The sequence below is a fragment of the Vidua chalybeata genome, chromosome 11, assembly GCF_026979565.1.
Source record: "Vidua chalybeata isolate OUT-0048 chromosome 11, bVidCha1 merged haplotype, whole genome shotgun sequence".
In the NCBI taxonomy this organism is placed as follows: domain Eukaryota; kingdom Metazoa; phylum Chordata; class Aves; order Passeriformes; family Viduidae; genus Vidua; species Vidua chalybeata.
In genome coordinates, this window is record NC_071540.1 from 15812153 (window position 1) to 15834307 (window position 22155).

The 22155-nt window shown below is 42.4% G+C and overlaps 1 protein-coding gene across 4 annotated transcripts in view; it reads right to left on the minus strand.

Moving 5' to 3' along the window:
• MAF (MAF bZIP transcription factor) overlaps window positions 1-22155 on the minus strand; it is a 185663-nt gene that overhangs the window by 114048 nt on the left and 49460 nt on the right. Inside the window, exon 3 of one of the 4 annotated variants that reach the window (XM_053953291.1) lies at window positions 8195-9761. The exons of the other annotated variants lie outside the window; for them this stretch is intronic. The gene's annotated coding sequence lies outside the window, so the exon portion shown is untranslated. Of the gene's footprint in view, window positions 1-8194; window positions 9762-22155 lie in introns of those variants that run through there. 4 annotated transcript variants of the gene reach the window in all.

The following is a 22155-nucleotide window of genomic DNA, read 5'->3' on the forward strand; positions in this document are numbered from 1 at the left end:
ACACAGAGAGACACTGACATTCTCTTACCCTTCAACCATCCCCACCCCAAGCCCGGGTGGGTACCCTGGGCACGCTGCCCTTTCACCTGGAGTGGTGGGGTCTGGTGGAGTTAACAACAGAGTGCAAAACAAATCCCACTGCACACAGTAGATCTCAGTGGAATAAACTCTTGTACTAAAGAGTATTTTGATTATGAGACACAAATATTTGAAGCCTTCCCTTGGGGAAAAAAAAATTAGCTTCATTGCATCCTCCAGCCTGCCTAAATCTTTTGGCACATTTCTGGATATTGCTGTGCTAATGAGGTAAGGAGCAGCTGACATCCAAATAAATTCCAGCAAGAAGTTCCAGTTTACTTTAAAGTCATTGACTCTCTTAGGAGGAGGTCAAGGCAAAGTTATTTGGTCGTGGTTTTTCTTTTGCTTCCTGTTTTAAGTTACCAAGTTCTTGTACTGTCAAAAAAACTGCTGACTTCTACCCCTCAGGTGTCTGGGCTAAAGTGGAAAATGAGCTGCTCTTTCTTTCCCCTCCTCCTCTCTCCCTCTCTCTGTCTTCCTCCCTCTGTATGTTCTTTTGGGGTTGTCTGAGGGATAGGTACACAGCAAACAACCCCCAGAACATCCTTAAGGGACAGAAAATACAGATTTTACAGATTTTAAAATACAGCTGGGAAAGAAATTGGCCCTTTTAAGGCTTCCCTGAATACAATAAGAATACAAGCACCCCAAATAACACAGCAGGACCTGGAGACCAGAGATGGACCCTGGAACTTTCAGACCTCAGCCAGGTGGGATTTCTCACTGTCCAAGTTTTGATAGTGTTAAGATCTGACAAATTACTTTGATTTATTGTGACTACAGCCATACCCGAGACTCAGATGAAATTTGGGTTCACATTTTTGCAAGCTTGAAAATGTGGATTACTTTTTTTCTTGAGTCATGAGTTTTTGAACAACTGTCTAAGACTCACAGAAAAGTCAGTGCAGAATAACTGCCCTGAATAAGTTAAAGCCTCTCCTGACCTCACTACTAAAGTATTTGAGGCACTAAATGAAACAAGGCATAAGAGAAGGAAAATAAAGGTTCTGTGGACATGCTACAGCATCTCTTTATCTTCACAGCCTGAAGAGGGTGGAACACAATTAGCTCATCTGTGAGAAATTTGGGCAGGCAAGAAGCTTCAATCAGTATTACATTCAGCTCCAGACCAGGATCCTGCTGTCCCATGCGTGGCAGCTTAGAAAGCATCAGCTGAGCAGGGGAGCTCATTGCTGCAGGAGGCTGTGGTGGCCTCCAGAAATGAGTGGGATCCAGAGGGGATAAGGACACATGGAGAATAGATGCCAACAGATGCCCTGGTGGTGATCAGGGCAAATCAAATCAACCTCAGCACTGACGACTTCCTGAACAAGGAGCAGGTAGCACAGGGAACTGTCAAACCTGCAATGCCCCATTCTTCAAACTTTCTCCTATATTGAACATCAGAGGGAAAATATACAGATTTTGCCACACAGATTTTGCACAAGGACAGTTTTCAGCTGCCTGTCTCTCCAAGAAGTGACACTGCTCCTGAATGACTCCCTCACCCTCTGCTAGAATGGGGTGAAGCTTTCAGCTTTGGTGTAGGTTCATGTCAAGCCTCAGGATGCATTCTCACCCAAATGGGTTTTTTGAGGAATGGAAGCAGAAAGAGATATTCCCAGGCAGCTGGATGTGAGAGTATTTCAATATCCGCTCATCCAAGCTTTAATCTCTAAATTGCAAAAACATTAACATTATTGATTGATCAGACATCAATCCAACAGGAAATTTAATTAAATTAAAATGTGTCACTGAGCAGTCCTCACACTGTCACGTATAAATCTTTGGAAATAAGTAGACAAAGACAGAAGCGATTGATACCATGTTCCCAGTTCAATTTATCCCCCACCATTTTATTTTCCCAGTGATCCCCAGTGTGCTCACAGACCCACAGGAGCACAGCCTCATCTGCAGGGTATCCATCTGATGCACTGCAGCATCAGAGCCCTCCATGTCCACTGCGTGTGGGTATTTACAGCTGAATAGGCTCAAACCAGATGGCTCTGGGGAAACAACCTTATTTCAAGGCACTGTTATGGGGCTGCCCTTCACTCAGCACTGCTCCTCCTTGCAGCAGATCTGTCCCCATAGGCAGGAGGGTCCCAGAGAAAGGCTGAGAGGTCCCTTACATTAAATAATTTATTCCTGGGCTGAGCATTTTGCAGCATCCAGCAATGCCAGAGTCCCCACCAAAGTACAGACATGTGTGGGTAATAGCAAGGTGCTGAAAGGGATGATTAAGAAAAAACTCTGTACCACAACTTATTTGGAGTACTATAAATCATTACAGCTGACTGAATAACACAAAAAGAGATTAAGAAATATTTTCTCCAATTCATTTCTGAACAGCAGTGGGTTTGGTTTGCTGTCACTTATGACAGGATGATATTTACTGTAATTTATTATTACCATTGCTGCTATTCCAGCGGCCACTGTCTATTCATGAGAAAGTTTAAGAAGCCAAGAAGTTCATATAGTTGTTTTTTTGGTTGGTTTTTTTTTTTTTTTTGCTGAAGTGTTTTTTCTACCTGACAGGGTGTTGTTTTTTCCCCAACATCTGTTATTCGCCTTCCCAAGTGCCAGTGTCCTGAGGGGAAACCAAGGGCCCGCACGTGACTGCGCTCACGCACTGGGGGACGGGGAAGAGCAGAAGGGAAGGAGTCAGCAAATGGTGCTGGGTGAGATGTCTTTGCTTTCAATGGAGCATGGGGAAGGAAGGAAGGGAAATCCAAATCAGTATTTACAGGCATAAAAATCCAGCACTAAGCATTTTGCAGAGAGAAGGAAAACAAGCTTTGGGTTACCCAGGTGAGTGGTACCCACCACGCTCACCATGGAGGGTACAGACTCCTGTAGACTCTCTGCCTCTCTGTCTGTCCAGCACCAAGCTGCATATGAGTGGTGCTGCCTTCAGAAACCACTTGAATTATTTCAGGGTTTACTTCCTCTAACCTTACCAAATCCAAACTCCAATTCCATTTCTTGAGAGCCGTCCTCAAAACAAATACTGAGGTAATACCGATTGGCTTGTGACTAGATGTGAAAATAGAGCTGTCTCAGCATGGAGTCCCACAGACAGGGCACAGATTTTCGCTGTCTCCACCTCCCACTTGCAGCACAAGTACAATTTTCATGCCTCTGTCAGAAGTGCCAACCTGGGGAAGTTGCAATGAGCAAGCAAGGAGAGGAGTGATGAATTAACTTGACAACAGGAATTGCTGCTGATAAATCTCTTTAGAATTTGATCCATAAAGGTTTGCTTCTCTGTGGTCCATGATAGGGGTGGCAGTTTTTGGGGTCTCCATCAGCACTTGGTGTGTGTTTCAGCTCAGATGCATATCTGCTTTGCAAAGGAAAATCCCCACTGCACAGAACAGAAAAAGTCAGCTCAGCTGCATGGGGAAATGGATCTGGAACTGCATTTAGAGGCAGTGATTTATATATAAATTATAAAGTGTGTCAATTCCAGACACCCATTTATATGGAGTTTGTCAGATCCAGCTCTGGAACGTGTATTGCCTGCAGAAACCATCGGGAAAACCTAAGAGGCTGCTTTAAACCCTGGCGTGTGAAAGGCCCCAAACCAGGATTTAATGGATTAGTAAGGCTGAAAAGGACCATCACAGTCATCTGGTTTTGCTTCCTATGTAACACAGCTGAAGAACTTCACCCACTCATTTCAGCATCAAAGCCATAACTTCTGCTGAAGCTATTGCATAGCTTTAGAAAGACACTCACTCTTGATTTAGAGACTGAAAGCAATGCTCAATCCACCACATTCCCAAGCCAAATGTTCCAGCCATTAACTACTCTTGCTATTAAAAAGGCACACTTTCTGGGCAATTTTATCTAGCAGCAGCTTCATACAGTCAGATCCTGCTCCATCCTTCCTTGCTGCATTAAAGAGCAGGTTACAGTCAGGTTTAAGTTGTGTGGGCTGTCCTGTGAAACACTGCATATTTTCTCAGACAGTCTTGGAAATACACCACTTGAGAAGATTTATGAATGCACAAATTAATTAACAATATCATTTGCAAGAGCAGAACCAGAAAAAATCCCCTCTCTTCTGATAAAAACTTCTGCGCATTTTTGTGTGTGTATCTGTGTTTTAGTTTGCTTTTAAACTAATGACTCTGAGATGATATGGACAAAGAGACACAGGTAAATATGTGTCACACAGATCTCTCCCCCAGAACATTAGTAGAGGCATAATTCTGTGCATCAAAGCACAGTCTGTGTCACATCCAGCACAGACACTGAACAATGTCCCTTTAGAAAGGGCAGAGGGTGAGAGTAGCTTTATGACACTATTGATTTATTCTGTGCCTGCAGTTAAAAACTATACCCAGACAGACAATAAAAATAACTGCTCTAACCATATAACAGCTTCCTGCTCCTAAAATGGATTTTACACTTAAAGGCATGGAAGGCTTTTCTTTTTTTCCTTAAGTTTCAATTATGACTTTTTTTTCTGAATAAATGGAAACGAGAAATTGTCATAACTGGTTTAATTCTGATGTTGTGCTTTTTTTTTTCTGCTTGCCTCTGTGTTTAAAAAGGCCAGGATTATTTTCCCATTGCAAAGTTGTGTTGTAAGTGCACTAGTAGGCACAGTAACCTGGCATTAATCAGGTCAGATAATTTGGTGCAAAACTTCTATAAGAAGAAATGGGCAATGGTAGTTTGGAATGGATGTATCATAAGAAATAAAATTGATTATAGACTGTGTGGTCAAGAGGATGAGCTAGGATTGAGGTTGTGACCCTAGATTTGAATGATAAAATAATATCTTGAGCAGCAGAATCATCTCCTAGAAAACCTATTTTCACCCCAAGGACTTTGCACACTGAGATTTGGGCAAGCAGCATTTTGCTACACAACAGGTTCCTAACAGGCTTCTATTGTAATTAGCCAGTTTCCATGATAATAGGGAAGGAATTTAAAAATGGAAGCCCTAGACTGTGTGGACATGAATGGATCAATGAAATGTTTAAAGACCATATAAGCCTCCCTTGAGGTCTTTATCAAGATCCCTGAAACTGCTGAAAGAAATGAAGATGGCAGGACAACGGGTCTGTGAGTTGGCACCAGAGGCAGCTGCACAGGTCCTGTGTCTCTGTTAGGACAGTTTTGGCTAGGGGAATTACTAATCTGAAACTTGGGCTTTATTTCAGATTTTTGTCAGCAGGGCCAGTTCTCTGCTTCAATTTATCAGTTCACAAAGCAGAACCCATAGGCACAAAACACAGACTGTGAGGTGACACAAATGAAGGCCCAGAATAGAAGGGAAAATCCCAAACTATAGGAAAGACAGTGTGAGACAGGATGAGGAGGTCAGGTAGAGCAAGGAGAGATGTGCACCGCAGCCTGTTTCTCTGCAGAATGGAGATGAGCAGCCTGGGTGCATGAGGCCAGACAATATAAGGAAGAGAGCACTGGGCTGGAAAAAAAATGCTCAGAAAAGGAAAAAAGAAAAGGAGGAGGAATCTGCTATTCAAGTGTCATTCCCTTTCCATAGGTTTTATGATTTGGGAGATACTGCCTGAATGACACATAATGCGAGATACTGTAATGTGATCTCCTGTCCCTGGAGATGCTCTCAGAAATCAGATTATTACATGAGCATGGCTTTTATAAAAGTGAGCAAACATTGTAATAAATGAACTCAAAGAGTGAGAAAATCAAGATTAGACTCTTCACATTTGGCGGGGGAATTTTTTCCACTTACTTATGTTCTGTGATAAAGCTTAGATACATTAATTTCCTTCCTTAAAATTGGCTTATTGAATATGTTTGGAAGACATTTTTGTTTTAATCTGTAAAACATACAAATAGGAATGTTTACACAGAAAATGACCCTGTGGAAATTGTATAATTCCACCCTGAAGAGAGAAGACTTTTTTCAGTTTTGTTTTCACATGTCTTTTTGGTCATTCTGGAATTGAAAACTTTATTTCTTGCAGGGGAGGTCATTGTCTGCTGAAAGCTTCATGGACATGACACTGAAAACATCAGTCTGATTTCTCTGATTTTCATGTAATGGTCAACAGAAAATATCTAAGATGTGAGTTAAAATTTTCCTTTCAGCTACAGGTCCATTGTTAATCTTCATTGGATCTTCAACTCCTCTGGACAAGCCAGGATCTGGCCCTTAAACTCTTACACACAGCTCCTCCCTCACCCAGGATTTGTCACACAATTTCAGGAGCACAATTTCCCAATGAATCACTCCTCTCTGTTCCTTACACCGCACTTTTATTTTTATTACTTTTTTGGGAGCATGATTGTTTTACAGCCTTTCAATCATCAGCCTCTTCTGAGGGGTCCAAATGTTTAAGCAGTTTCAAACTCACGTGGTTTTAGCACTCAGCTCTCAGAGCTGTTTTTCCACACGGTGCTGTGGGACCCCTGTGCAAAGACATCACGGATGGCTCCCAAATCCCACCTGCATGGATGGCTGCTCTCCACCTCCCTCCATGCCTGCACGGCTCAAGAGCAGCTCAGACAGGACCAGCTTTAAATGGGGGCTCATGGCCCATTGAAGAAGGTTGCACCAGAGTTTTGTCAGCCTGTGGTGAAATCTTCACCCTTCTGGCTGGGATGCTTAACTGGGAGAAGAATTTCTCTCTGAAAGCCCCAACAGCTCTGCAATGTTGGAAAAAATCTTTATGGGGGAGTGATCCCTTCTGGTGCTTTTCAAAGCCTGCTCTTCAGAGTAGCAGATATATTTATATTGGAGGTGGGTTGCTAAGTACAGTAACTACTCCACAGGAGCCAGGCACAACAAACCAACTCCTCAGGTTTGATGCTGTGCTTGAGCACAGCTCCATGAGTGTGGATGGCTCCACAGCTCAATAAGTGTGACAAAACATGAATCCTGAGTAGGGAATTATTTAAGGTAGCTGTGGCATCTGAGGGTTTGTGCAGTGAAGATGCTCTGCAGGAGCTGGTCTCTCCCAGAAGTAATGAATAGACTGATGAGTTTTATCAGGGAAGGGAACCATTCTTGGTGTCTGCTGGTACAGGTCAGAACACTGGGTATGTCTTTGGTGACACTATAGATAATGAGTCATGGAATAATGAGTCATGGCCTAATCAAAGGGGAAAAGGCCATGTCTTACCTGGTGTGGCCCCACATTTTAGATTTACTACATTTATGCAATGTGAGCACTCCAAAAATTTATGTCAGAACCAAATCTTAGAACTTGTCTGGTTCTGGGATTTTATGCTACATCTAGGAGCTTGTTTCAGCATGGCTTTCTGAGGGATGAAGCAAATGCATTCTGCCTCATCCATTCCCCCTAAAACAGCAGTGAAAGAGAAGCAGGTATGTTTCATCTACCTGCACTTCCAGCTGAAAGTTTTGTTTGAGAAAGAAACAGGCTGAACAGAAAAAATAGGAGATAAAACTGAGAGATCTGAGTGGCTGTGGCTGTTTGTAACTTAGTGAGCTGGTCTTTGAGAGGTGCTCTGTCCACTAGCTGGATGCCAATTGCCAAGAGATGCTATCAGTTGATTAAAACACAGCCTGCCAGCTTCCTGCTTGATAAAACTAAGTACAATCTGATTGGGAATTCTCAAATCCATTACAGAATGGCTAGTCCATCACTTAAATCAGCGTACACCACTTCCCCATGAATCATCAACATACTTTGGTAATATATTTGCAGCAGTTAAACCCTGACAAAAACACTGACAGTTTGTCAAAAAGGTCCCTGAGCTCCGGATCCTGGGGGTGGGAAATGGCAGGACCGTGAGGGTTTCCTGTTGTTCCCTGCTCAGCTGGGTGAAGGTCATTTCCTCTCCTCTCTCACGCAGAAGAAGCTGAACCCTCAACCTTTGAAGGTGTGTCCGTGAGCTCCCAGAAACAACAGCCAGCCCATGCAAGGAGCCCTCTCCTGCAGGGCCACTCTGACAAGGGTCACTCCTCAAAGAGGAGGGCTGGTCTCTACATTTGCCTCCTGGCAGGTAAATAAGTTAATCCCAGGCTGAAGAGGAAAAAAAAAAAAAAAGCCATCATGAACTATTACAAATCAGTCTTACACTTTATTTCTTCTGCATGCTGTAACACAGTAAAAAAAAAAAAAAAAAAAAAAAAAAACAAAAAAAACGAAACCACCAAAAACCCAAACCCAGGGCTGCAGAGCCAGGCCAGCATTCCTGCAGAGGAAGGAAGGGGCATGCTGCCAAACCATTAAGGATAATCCACTAGCGGGTTGAAGTGTTTAAAAAAAGCCCTATTTTGTTGGCTTTTTGGAGAGTTTTATATCTGCTGAGTTGGAGGTGAGTGCCCAGCCCCAGATATACAGGATTTGAACATCAGCTGCAATGTAGCCTTGATCATCCCATTGTGATAGATGGAAGTGTTATTTAAGGAATTGCTGTGAGACACTTGCTAGCTAAGTAACAACACTGAAATACCAGAGAGACAAGTCAACCCCAGTAAAACCATAAAATCTTCATTCCTTAACAGAAATAAGACCTTAAGAGGGGAACAAACTGATGCAAAATCTGAAGAAAGTGAGCAAATGCAATAAAATTTGGAGGCCATTTATTACTTATCAGGTAAACAGCAGATTATAATGAAATAATGAAGCCAGAAAGATAAGTTCTAATCATAGGAATTCTCAGATAATGCCTTGATAGGTGCTGTTATCCTCCAACTCCACCACTTCTCATCCATATCCTTTTGCATTCTCTTTCCATATCCCTCCCTTGATTCTCCTTCCACTTCTTTTTTTTTTTTTTTTTTTTTTTTTTTTTTTTTTTTTGTTATAATTAAACATTATAAGATCTACTTGTGAAATGGATGGATAATACAACACTTTCTTGTAAAATGTCAATACATTATCTGGTGTAAAGTCAGTGTAACTCCATCTCTGGTCTCAATACATTTTATTTACAAGAAAATGCATAAGCAGAAGACAAATATCTGCTGTTTGCCCAGTTCCAAAAACATAAACTATAACATAAGGGGTTGTTTGTGCTCTCGCTTAAACTGCTGGAAGTCAGGGATGTTTCTCCAGAGCTGAGACTGACTTGGAATAGGTGAAGTAAAGCAGAGATTCACAGGCACAGTTTCTTCATTTAAATTAGCACAAAGTGAGAGGACAAAGAGGCTCCCAAAATTCTGTCCTTGTGGTTCAAATTTGAATATATGTTTTTAAGCTGGCCAAGCAACTGAAATTAAACCTCAAGTAATTAAGTTCCAGTAATTTGAGCAGAAAGTAGTCCTGGGAAAGTTAGCAGGCTGGAAACACTATGATGAAGAAGATATATTGGATTTTTTTGTGCCATTCCTATCACATCAGAAGTCCATAAAGAGGAAATTTAGGGTAAGTCAAGAGTTTTCAGTCTGTGGTGTGCAGACCCCAAAGGTCCATGGACCAAACCACACAAGCAGCTGGTTTGGTGGTGTGGTGTGTTCCCACCTGAAGTTTTCAGTATCTCTTCAAGTTTTCTGTACAGGACCGTGACACTGCTCCAAAGTCTCCATCCTCAGGGGTGCTGCTGCTTTCTTCTCAAACTCACGTGGCTTTGCTCTCTGCTCCTTACACCCACCAGCAGTCCTGGCTTACCTCCTGCTGCTGCAGAAACTTTTGGCCTCCTCATGGTGCAGATCTATAAGCAGTGTGATCTCCTCTGCATCCAGGCATCACCACTCCGGGTCTTCTGGGAGACTAAGGTTGGAAATTGGAAAAGGGATCACAAAAAGTGATAAAAGTAGAAGTAAAAAAGATCAGCAGCAAGGAGGAACAGCTACAGAAGACCAGGCAGTTACTAAACAAAAAGGAAAATGAGCCAGGAAAAGCCTTGGTGGAAGAAAGAGAAGTAGTGGTTCAAGAGCTGCCAGTCACCAGCAAAAAGGGTGCCACATAAAGCAGATGACCCTTCCTAAAGCACCAGCCCCACTCCAGGCTGGTATTGGAGCTCTGGGAAGTTTGACATCCTTCCTCTTGCAAAGCAGGGTGACAGGCACCCTGAAGGACTTTGTGGTGGTGTGGCTGCCCCTTGGGTCAGAGCAGTGTGTCCCACCAAGCCCTGGCTTGCTTTTGGAGAGAACTCCCCACTGGCTCTCCTCTGGAAGGAATATGTGTGCATTGAAGCTGCTCTGCAGCTGGAGCAGTGCCCAAATGGAGACAGCCAAGAGATTACTGCAAAACTACCCCAAAGGGAGACCCCAAGTGTAGACAGAGCTGAAGCATAACCCAAGAGAAATAAGGCTACTGTCAGTTGCCTTAAATTCACTCAATATACCTGGTAGTAAACTGTTGGGGATTTAGAACATAAAAACGTTGAAAACAGATTTTTTTTTGTAACATGCTGCTATTTTAGGTCATATTGTACCTTTAACATTTGCACACACTTCAGCTAACATCAGTGTGATCTGTACTTAACAAACAGTGAAACACACAGTGTGCCCAATGATGACTGAATTACTCAGGAGGAACTACAATTGATAAGACAATGATTTATGGACCTATTGTTTTCTAGGTTCTTGTAAATAATCCTAATTGGTGTTAATCATCCACCCTCTGCTTTGTGTTATCACCAAGCAAAGTACACTTCCTAAAGAAGCTATTTAGGGCCATAATCCTTCTGAAAGGCAAGACAGCTATTGACTTCCACAGGCCTGCACTGAGGTGCTCAACCAGGGAAAACAACTCTGGAATATGAGCAAAACACATCACACTGTCTTACCATGCTTGCACTGAGATTTTTCAATAAACTCTCCGTAAATTCAGCATGTCCCAGTAATCCCTTCTACGTGGGCTTCATGCAGTGGCTCTCCAGCCTTTCTCCCAGCTCAGAAATGTACCACATGTACCACACAGGACGTTCATTTGCTGATGTTTATTTACTGCCAGTGTGCAGCTCCTGCCTGCATCCCCTTGGCATGGGCTGGCTGTGTCAAACCTGACAAAGGCTGCTTTGGAAGAGCAGACACCTGCACCAGGACCTTGTGTTTTTCTCTCTCTGATTTTATTGTTGTGCCTGAAAGAGTGCTTTGATCTTTTGGTGCTTCACTGTTTGTCACTCCATGCCCTTGTCACGAGGGAGCTGTGGCACTCAAGACCCCCTTCCCTGCTGGTTTTAGGTGTAAGGTTTGGTGGGCTCATTTCTAGCATACAGATGAGCTTGGCTTTAACAGGTCTGCACTTTAAATAACACTTAAAACAGCATTCTAGAAGGTGCAGTCACACACTGCTTGCTTATGGAAACTACAAGGAAACCAGACAGCTTTTCAATTTGTGTATCAAAGAGAAGGAGATTTACACATAAAAGGGTGAATTATTTTGATTTGTAGTTTTCAAGCCACTATACATTCTCCAACATAAGTGCTCCCTTGTCTCAGCTTTCTGATAGTTCATATCAGGTTCAGTGGCCTAGATTTTCAAAAGTGGTAATTTTGGAGGCCAATATTCCTCAGTGCCAACTCAAGGTGCCTTAAAGAGACCAGATATTGTTAAGATGCTCTGTATCTTTGGCAAATAGGGCCATTTTAGCACCTCTCAAACTTGACACCCCAAGGTGACAGTGTGAACAATCCTCAGGGGTGGGTTGGCCTCAGGAATAAAGCTTTCCCCCACCACACCATCCTTTCCACTGATACCACATCACAGCATCATACCCCACCACCATTAATGATTCCTGCAGAGTCAACATCACCAGTCCTTTTTGACATTCTCAACCACCAAATATCCTAAATAACCTGCAAAAAGAGCTCATTTCCTCAGCTATTACATCTTTTAAGTAGCTATAAGAGAAAAGTCTTCTAAGGCATGAGGCTGGATAGCCAAAATCTAGCTATATGGTATTTGAGGGAGAGGAGGGGACAAACCCTATCCCATTATCTGCATTATCCCGTTACCCTTGGATGTCTTCCATGTACTTGGAAAAGCAATGCCCCATTCTTGAGGCTTCACATTGCAGCCACTGCCTTTTTGGCAGAAGAAGGGTGGATGTGGCTCCCTTCAAAGTCAATCAATGTCACATCTTTAATCAATCTAGAAGGTCACCACTGCACTTCCATCAAAAAAAGTTGGGTACAATTCTCGCTGAGTCCTGATTGTTTGTGGGGAACTCAGGTTGCAGTGGGTGTTAGAAAAAGTCTTTTCTGGCCCTTACCTCAGCACATCTTCTATTCCTAGGCTCTTTGTAAGAGTTTAAGATCCAATGAGAATTGTACCCAGGACTCTGAGATACAATGGTGCAGGAGGATGTGCAATGAAACATCAAAATACACCAAAGTGACTTAGCTTTGTGTTTCTTTATGGCTGTGAACACATCCAGTTTTGCTGCGAGGTTCAGAAAGCTTAGGGAGCTTTTGTGTGAAGGCAGGTCACATTTTGAGCAAGCTTACAATGATTTTGAATTTCACATTACCTGCATCCTTGAAATACTACTGTTCATCTGGGATGTCTGTGAGTGGTCACAAAACAGAAGTCTATTGTGTTTCAGGGAACTGTGACTAGGAGGGAGGACCATGGCAAGGCACGTGTCAAAAACACTCAAACCTGAAGTCAGGACCCCTTACACAAACACACCCATCAATTCAAAACACTGAATCTGTTAAGCCAGAAAATTCTTCCTCCAAGCTGGAGTAATTTCATTTCCATCCTGGAACAATTGGAGCAGGATCCAAAGCCCAGTAAAGTCAAGGGTAGAATTTCCATTGATTTCCAAGGAGCCTGGAACAGATCCTAGATCACATTGTCACTGCAGCAAAACCCAGCCGTGTTGCAGTGTACCCACCTGCTCTCCAAAGTCTCCGCTCTGGCCGTTCAAATCCATTGCAGGTACAATCCAGGTTATTCCAGCATTTACTTGGTGCAAGGCTAAATAAATACTGTTTTATGAAAATCAGCAATACTGCTCCTCGTTAGTAAATTAGGCTAACTAATGCACCTTTTATTAGGACAATTTGTCTCCTTAAGTCAAAACCAAGTGTCAAAATTCCTATTCTATCAATCAGTCCGGTGTCCTCCTGCACCAGCTGTGAACTAGGGCTGGCTAAAGGCATATAGAAAAAGTGAATGAAGACCTTACAATTTTTTTTCATGAGGTACTTAGGCTTCTTACAATAATTCAACAAGATCTGGCTAGGTAAGGGATCAACAGCTTTTATGTAGACAAGAAAGAAAGAAGGGAAGAAGGAAAGCAAAAAGGAAGGCAAGCAAAAAGGGAGGAAGGAATTAAGGAGGGGAGGAAGACCCTCTGTTTCATTTATTAATATTTCATATTGGTAAGTCACAAAGCCACAAAAACACAAAAACCTTCTTTAACCTTTGCCTGTTCTCTACAAAATCACTCACCTACAAATTAAAATCCTATCCAGACATTGCCGAAATCACTTTCTTAGGCAGTTCTGTAATGTAAATTGTTCTGCACACTAAGAAATTATTTGAAAAATAAGATGCAGAGATTTTTTCCTTGTGTGCAAATCAAACCAGAGAGGAATTTCTGGGAAGAGCAAATAATCTTCTGCAGCCAGTACTAGAATAGGTGCCCTAAACAAACCTCCAGAAGGAGCATAATGAGGCAATGATTTATTGCGTGCTATGCAAGTCTCACTGCTGTGAGTGTGTTGTAAGAACCAGAGAAAGGGAGAGGCAGTAATCATGCAGCCTCCTCCTCCTCCTCCTCGTGTGTTTCTGGATATTACCTGCTCAGGATATGAGTGTGAGACAGGGCTGCAGCCTCCCTGAGCTGCAGGACTGGCAAAGGATCTTTGTGCTGCAACATCTTGTCTCGTATTTACGGCACCATCTCCCACTGCCTAAAAAAAAAAAATTTAAAATCTGCATATGGATATTCTGAAACTTTGCACAAATATAAAATGTCATTCGTGTTGGATGTGTTATTGCTCGGTGTGTTCCAAAAAAGGATTTTCAGAAATGTTGCCATCAGCAGGTAGAATCCTGGATATTTCAGAATGAAGGGTAAAACTTCCCTTGGCTGCAAAAGGGGCAGCATTTTACCTATGAATTAGGGACTAAATACAGACAACAAATTCTACCCACAGAAATATTTGTAAGAAAATCTTGGTCCTGAAGTACTAGAAGCAATTAAATGAAAAGCAGAAATATGCCATGTAACCAGCATTGCACCAGTCAATACAAATCAACATGAGCCTGACCCTGTATGTGTTGTATTTGCAATTAGCTGGGCTTTTTTACAATTTAAAATTCATTTGGGTTCTTGTACTGACTGGCAGTTTGCTTGCACTTATACCCATATTCCTCCCAATTTCTCCAATTTAAAATACAAAAAAAAAAAAAAATCCCCACAACTAAGATTTAGTCTTCAACTGTGTCTGGTAAGTTATTTATCATAAATAAACATGGAAAAGATTACCTGCAGACTACTTGTGCTCAACTTCCCCCCTATCTCCCCCCTGCCCCAAAAGGCTAAATCAGTGAAATAAATTAATTGTTATGAATTATTCAGCTCTACCTGTGGCAATGAAAAATAGCAAGAGCATTAGGATTCTTCTTTGTGTACTAACCCTCTAATTTATAGAGAATGCATATTAATAAAACACAGGATATTCATCAATATTCAAGTCACTGGCTGCCTGACTATTTAATCTAAAATTACCAGCCAGCTCAAAATTCTTACTAGTTAATCATGTAATCTAAGCCATTCTGATATTGATGGTTAACATTAATTGCCCAACTGCCATTTATAAAAACCTCTTCTACATCTTGCCTTTGCCTGGCAGAGAACCTTTGACACATTTAACTTTTCAAACAAGCTGGAGTAGGTCAGCTCATCCAGCCTGTTCTCCAGCCCAAAATGTTTGTTTGCTTCATTCTCATGAAAGGGATATTGTCTCCTGTTGTGGTTTTGCTTTTGAACATAAACAGTAAAAACTGTCCTTCATTATAAGGATCTTTGATACATTCCCCTCGTGCTGCAGATGTTCTGCAGGTGGAGAGAATAACTAGCTGGATTTTGTTGTCTGCACAGATTGTGTCATCCTTTATAATGGAAACAAAAGTGTTCAGATCAGTAAGGCCAACACAGCCTCATCTGCCAGCCACGTACTCTACAAAAAGCCACCAGCCACAGATTTCCTCCCCTAAACCTGACTTCACACTCCAAAGGGGATGGCTGGCAAAGAGCAGTGACACCTTCAGACATTGCCAACTTCTGCTGCATGACCTGATCTGCACAAATAAGGTGAAAACGTAAGAACTGGGGGGAAATTCTCATGTGATAAAACTTAGCCAAAGTTTAGGCTCAAACTCCCAAACTTATCATACCAATAAGAAGTGATGATGAAGGGGATGGCAGTGACATCTTCCTGAAGCAATGCACCTGAGCCTGTCTTGGTACTTACCATCTGAACTTTTTTTCTATTCTTCTTTTTCCTTTTTATTAACCTAATCAAATTAAAGTTTTAAAAAAATACAGAAAAAAAACCCCCAAAACTCCACAAGCAAACAGAAACCTTTCAGTTATTCTAACAAAAAGGTTAGGATCCTGGAAGTTAACTGCAAATCAGCAAAACTGCAAAGAACTCAGTATAGCAGAAACTTCAAACTACAAATATATAGAGTCATGTAAGTGCTACTGTATAATTAAAAAATTATTTTTAAAAACAACACTCTTATCCATTTCAAATGACACCCTTGGGTCATTTAAACTGAAATTTAAATATTGTGGAAAAATTTTGCAAAAAATGGGGTATTTTTGAGTAAAGAATAGTTTTCTCTGTGATACAGTAATTCTCTGGATTGAGAGAAATTGCTTGCATTCTATGATTTTGCCCCTCTGGAATCCAGGAGCTACCAAGAAGTTGAGAAGTGTATGTTCCCATGAAGTGAGGGCTGCTGAGCAATGCCTGCTCAGATAAGACACGCGGCGCTGCTTCTACTCCCTGACTACTCCGGAGCAAAATCATCCTCCTGGCCTTGAGACTTATGTAGGGGAGCCCACCACCCATCCCAGCCATGTCAATAAGAACTTGAACCTGGATGTCTGCAGAATGCAAACCCTCAGCGTGCAATAGAAGCGTCTCCCAGACTGTTTCAAAAGTCCAGTAAACGTTTGCGGAGGATGTTTCGCAGCCCTCGCGCAGGTCCCCGCAGGGAGCTCCGAGCTGCTGAGAGGGAACAACGTGCTGACAGCAAGGAGAAAATGATGACTGCACGGTGAAACACGGCCTCAGAACAAGCAAAGACTAAATAAACTCTCAGCATACCTCGGTAATTCTTTGTGGCACAAAGAGTGGCTTGGGCCTTGTCTGAGCTGGGCTTTTACCTAAGTTGGAAAACCATGCTTAAATTAAATTTAAAGACCATTCTTCTTAAAAGCACTTCTACAATGCTTTGGCTGGACAGTGTATTTTTCTAACCAATGTTTACATAGTTTGACCCATTTTCACTTCTTTGCTTTAGCTGAAACTATTAATTAAGCTATTTAAAAATTAAATTGAGTATATGCCTGCCTTGGACTGGATCTCAGGCTTCATTTAATTGTTGCTTCTTGTCCTGAGTTTGGCTGTGAGGGTGTGTGAATCTGTCTCCATTTGGAAATGAACACAAAATTACAAATATATTTCATACAGACCATGAGATTGAGTAAAATACTGAAGACATGCCCTGCTTTAATTGTTTTAATTGTTTGGGATATATCCCCATGATATTGAAAAATTACATCTGCAAGAAGCATGATGACATGAGTCCAGTGTAGCTCACTGTGGAAAGCTGTGCAATTTTAAATGGCTGAGGTGGTGTTAGAGATATAAACCAAAGTTCAATTTTTGTGAGCGCAAAAACAGTCACACATTACATTTCTTGTGGTTTATATGCCACAATCTTGCTGGTCTTTTGAGTGGAAAATATGCCTAGAAATTAATGAAAAGGGGAAATCTCTATTTTTCTATTTGCAACTGTAATAATTCAGGGTTTTCTCTCATAGAGGGGCCAATGCGCAAACTGAAGTCTGATTTAGATTTTCCCATTGAATGGCTTTTCTGTACAGAAATCTCATGAAGACACACTGATTCTTTAAACTTCACTGTTGATGCTGAAATTATGCTGTGTGTCAAAATTGCATCAAACAACTACACTTATTTCCACCAGAAAAATTTGATTATTTCACTGTCATTTACATAACATTTTTTCCCCACTATAATGCTGACTTGGTAATTCCCTTAGGTCTGGACACCTCCAAGTAGACTTTTTCAGTAGAAAGGAAGCTTTCATTATATTTCATAATTTTTTTCCTCCTTGATTTGAAAGTTATAATTGGGTTGGAGAGATATTTGTTGCTAACTTCATGTTTTGCCAGGCTCCATGAGCAGCATCTTTTAATTTCTCTCTTTTCAGTGAACCTTTTGACTTGATAAAAGTGGCTCTAAGGTATTTTTACAAAAGAGGCCAACAGAGCCAGTTCATTTTAAATCCTTCTCTTTAAAGTATCTCATTTCCTTACTATTTCTTAATAGAGGCACTATCCTGCAATGTCATAAAGAATGCCGCAGTTGACTTCAGTGGGACCAGGATCACTCTGTACTGTAATTAGTTCTATATTTCAAAACATTAGAGGTCATTTTCTTCCTTTTTTTTAATCTGAGAAAAGAAAACATTAGGAAAAAAAAAAAAAGGCTTTCAAGTGTGACTGTCAGTAGAATGCTAAAAATAAGTTGCAGGCATTCCAGTTGCTACAATTTATGTTTCTAATGAAATTTTCCTCTACTCATTTACTGCAAATTTTTAATGTAAGCTTTTACAACCATTGATTCAGTATCTTTAATCTTCCACCAATATTAGATAGAAATGGAACTAACTAGGGAAAATCTATCTGGTTATAAAGCACAGTGTCTATAAAGTTGTTCAGTTCATCCAAAACTGCTTTTTTTTTTCCCAGCGGGTTGGATAGGATAAAATTATATTTTGAAATACTGTTAATACTATTCTGAGATTAATACACTTGTAATTAATAATAAATTTAAAATATTATGATGCCTCTGGAGAAATCAAAGGATTCAGTGTCAATCACCCTGACTACCAGCACTGGGCAAGATCCCACAGCGCCAAGTTCTGGTTCTTTTAATTGCATTCAGCAGCAAAAGCTACTCCCTGAGACTGGTAGCAGAATTCAGCTCCAGCCCAGACCAGGGAGGGAGCACATAATTTCCAACTACTCATTTAGATGGGATCTGTCAGGGTTTGCATGAGCAAAGGCCTGGGAGCCAGTCTCACAGGGAGAAAATAGCTGAGCACCCACACCCCGGGTCACGGCCTCTCCATCCTTCCCTGTGCCAAGGGCTTGCCGCAGGCTCTGCCAGCACCACACTCCCTGTTTTGCAAAGAGGGCTGTGCTGCTTCACTGGGAGCTGTCAGGCTCCATCCCCTGCCCCAAGCTCCTTTCCCAGCCCCATAAACACCCTGGAGCAGACACCCTTTGTCCACACAGTCTATTTATAAAACCCCACTTCCAACATGTTTCGGCTGGTGTAGGTCAGCTCCATGGCTCCAATTATGGCAGCCAAGCTGTGTAGCAGGAAGGTGCAGCACCCGAAGAAATGGTTCAGGGCCAGTAACAACTTGACCCCAAGCAGCCCCAGCAGAGCAGCATGTCTGACCATGCCCGTCGAGCGGGGCAAATACGTGCTTTTCCCTCATGACCATCATGTCAGTGCTAAAAATATAAAGCACTTCGACCCTGCAAAGAGCTCGAGTGTGCCTTATGGACAGTCCCTTTAAAATCCACAGGTCTCTAAGGCAGAATGAAATCCCGCACCCACTGAAGCAAATGGAAAAACTCTCCTGCCCTGCAGGGTGCCAGGAGTTGCTTCCCAGGGCAGGAAAGTTAAGAACATGTGCAAGACTTTGGCAGGACAAGAGACCTATTTTTGGACACTGCTTATTCTAGGTATTTCTACCGTTCCCATTAACACTGTCCCAGAACACGTGGGAATCATTCATGCCTTTGCTAATCTTGAAATGAGAAATGAAGGTTGCCCAAATTCCCTGGATGAGGAAGAGCAGCAGAGGCAGGTCTGTCTGCCTGGGGGTTGCTCCCGCACGCGGAGTCTGGCTGGGACATGGATACACCGTGAGGCCCACAGCAGCAGGGCACAGAGATGCAGACTCTGGACACCTCCTCTGCCATAACTGCCCATGTATTTACCCTTCCCACACCCTCTGCTCAGGCAGTAACAGATGAGCCCCATCAAACACCTGACGGTGTCTCTGCAGCTGCCACGCATGGACAGGCACTTCCACATCCCTATGGGAAAGCAGTGTGTATTCCTGCTCTGCTGCTGAGACCCGACCTGTGTGCTCCCCACTCCACTTACTTCTCATCATGCACAATTTCATGGCTGGGATGCACAGGAAGGTCCTGCTAGGATATGACTGGTTAGCTCCCACATTCCCAGGGCTTTATCCAGCAGCACATGCCAGTCTCTGGACAGAAAGGTCTCTGCTGCTTCCAACAATGGGTTAAAGTGCACTCTGCACTGGCCAGTGTGGTCGGGAGCAGTGGGGAGGTGAGCACCCCACATGGCCATGGCCATGGCTTGCCACACAAAGCACCCCAGACATGCACAGCGATCCTCGCCACCTCCTCTGGGCACAAGGAAGACTTAGGGGTTCCATGCACATGCACGTGCATCTTTTCTCCTCCATCTCATCTATATCTGGCACAGGGAAGGGGTGTGATCTCCTGACAGTGTGAGAAAAAGTCTCTATTTATTCTGTCTGGAAGGGCGTTGTGCGCAGTGAGAGCATCTCAGCTCACGTGTGTGCTCACAGGAGACATCATTTGGGGTGCTCACAGAGGAGCCCTGGTGCATCTCCCTGACCATGGGGCTTTACCCACAGATCAAAGCCAGCAGAAGGAGGAATTATTTCAAATCTGTCCTGCCCCCTTCCAGCACCCAAATACTGTCCAGAAGAGCCAGTGCTGAGTTTCAGTGGGCTGGAGGTGTGGGCACAGGCTCCCTTCTGCTGACTTGACTGAGCCCCAGGGCCCCTCAGGGCTGGTGGTGACGGGGGCACTTCTGTCAGCACACTGCAGAAACAAGTTAATTGACATATGCTAACCCACTGTTAAACATAACACTGTCATGTTTAAAAATATACTAGCTGGTTGGATCAAATGCATTTTAAAACATGCCTGCTTTTTTTTTTTTTTTTTTTTTTCTGAAAAGGATGAGGTTTTGGGTAACATGTGCTAGTAAAAACATTTTTGAACATGGCTGAGATGCAGGAGATGTAAGAGGAAGAGCAAGTGTCCTTTGGCTGAGTATAGTCTGCAGGAAAAGTTAACTTAAAACCAGGTTTTCCCTGATAATGTTAATTTGTTTACATTGTCCAGTTCACAGGATTTCAACATGAACATGCAGCAAAATGTCTGTGTGCAGCATAATACCCATGTAATCCATCTGCAGCGTTTGTAAATTCAGCCCTCAGGCACCACCGCAATAAACACCATAATCGTGTAATACGATAATAACAACTCCCCAAAAGCATTACAACTCTTCCTGTCAATACAGGTATCTCTTTAATGACATGCTAAAACTGAAACCAGAATTAAAATCAAGATGTTGTTTTGTGTCTTTAGCTATAGCTGCAATATACATCCAGGGAGAGGACTATTCCCTCTGACTGAAAGGAAGCCAGTTTCTGACTCTGTCCATTTTTCTTTCTGTAAATTGCTAGTGCTGGAAAGCATACAAACCATTCCTCTTTTCGTGCTCTTCTGCTGCAGGCTGGTCCTCCAGCACTCTTCAGCCCAAGGATTCTACTAAGCTAAAGGCTGCAATAGCTTTTTACTTCTAGTTTGAAGCCAGGATCCTCAGCCGCACAATCACTTCCAGTGAAGCTCTTCACACCATTACAGGGCAGTGAGTGTGATTTTGGCTAGTGGATGAAATAGCAAGTGCAAGAGAACACTAAAAGACAAAAGACTTTCCATGCAAATGTACTGCGGGACAGCAAATGGAAAATGAAATAGCAAGATCTAGGTCAGTGAAAAGCTTATGGTATGAAGAGACCATAAGCAGAATTGCCTCTAAATATAAGAAATACTTACTCAGGTTTTTACCAAAAGCATTGAGGGTTCTTTAAACAATAATGCTGGGGCCCGATTTGTAAATCTGCATGTTCAAATATCATGGTGCAAAATTAAGTCAAAATTCAAAAATGAAACCATACATCAAATTCCTGGCAAGGAATGTACACAAATATATGTTGTGATTGTCCATCATCTGTGCCCAAGTCAGTGTAATTGTAGAGCTGTATGAGAGGTTTTCAATCAGTCTTTGGGGATGAAGTGCAGAGCTGAGACCCATCTCTGGTTGAAATCATAGGAGCTACAGAGAATTTGCATGGATACTGCTCAGAGATGATATTTCTGTTAGAATAGGTGAGGGTGTTTTGAGGTTTACATTGCATTTTATGCGCAGGGTTTAAAGCACAGGAGAAATTAAGACAAAGATGCCTATGGAGATGACAGGAACCTGCAGGCCACTTCAAGCAAACCTCTCATTACAGAGATGCCTGGGCCGGGGTGTCCCCCCCAAGCACTGCTGTCACATGCAATGGCAACCTCTGTGCTCAGGAATGTCTTGTCCTGGGACTCCAGGGATTGGCATTTCATCAGAGGCCAAGAAGACCCTGCCCATTTGAGTTTGGACTTAATGATGTGAGAGGTCTTTTTCAACCTAAATGATTCTGGTATTTTGTGTGCTGCAGTCCAGTACCTTGGCCCTGTATATCTGTGAGATATGGAATGGGAAAGAAGACTGAGGTTGGAGCTTAGAGAAGGTTGAACACATTCTCTTAGCACTAGCTGCTATCAGAAAGAGAAAGGATAAAAAAGAAAGGAAAAAGCTGCGGCTGAACGCTTATTCCAGGCTCCTGCCATTACCACACTGTGCATGAGAGATCAGAGGGCTGTCCTGCCTCTGCCCTGGGGCAACTGCTCCTGGTGAGAGGATCTGGTGAAAATTTGTAAAGTCCTCTGGCTATGCTATTCTCCAGAGGAGATTATAAGATTTTTTTTTTTTTTTTAAAGAGCAAGCAAGAAAAAGCCTGCAAGCTTATGAACTTC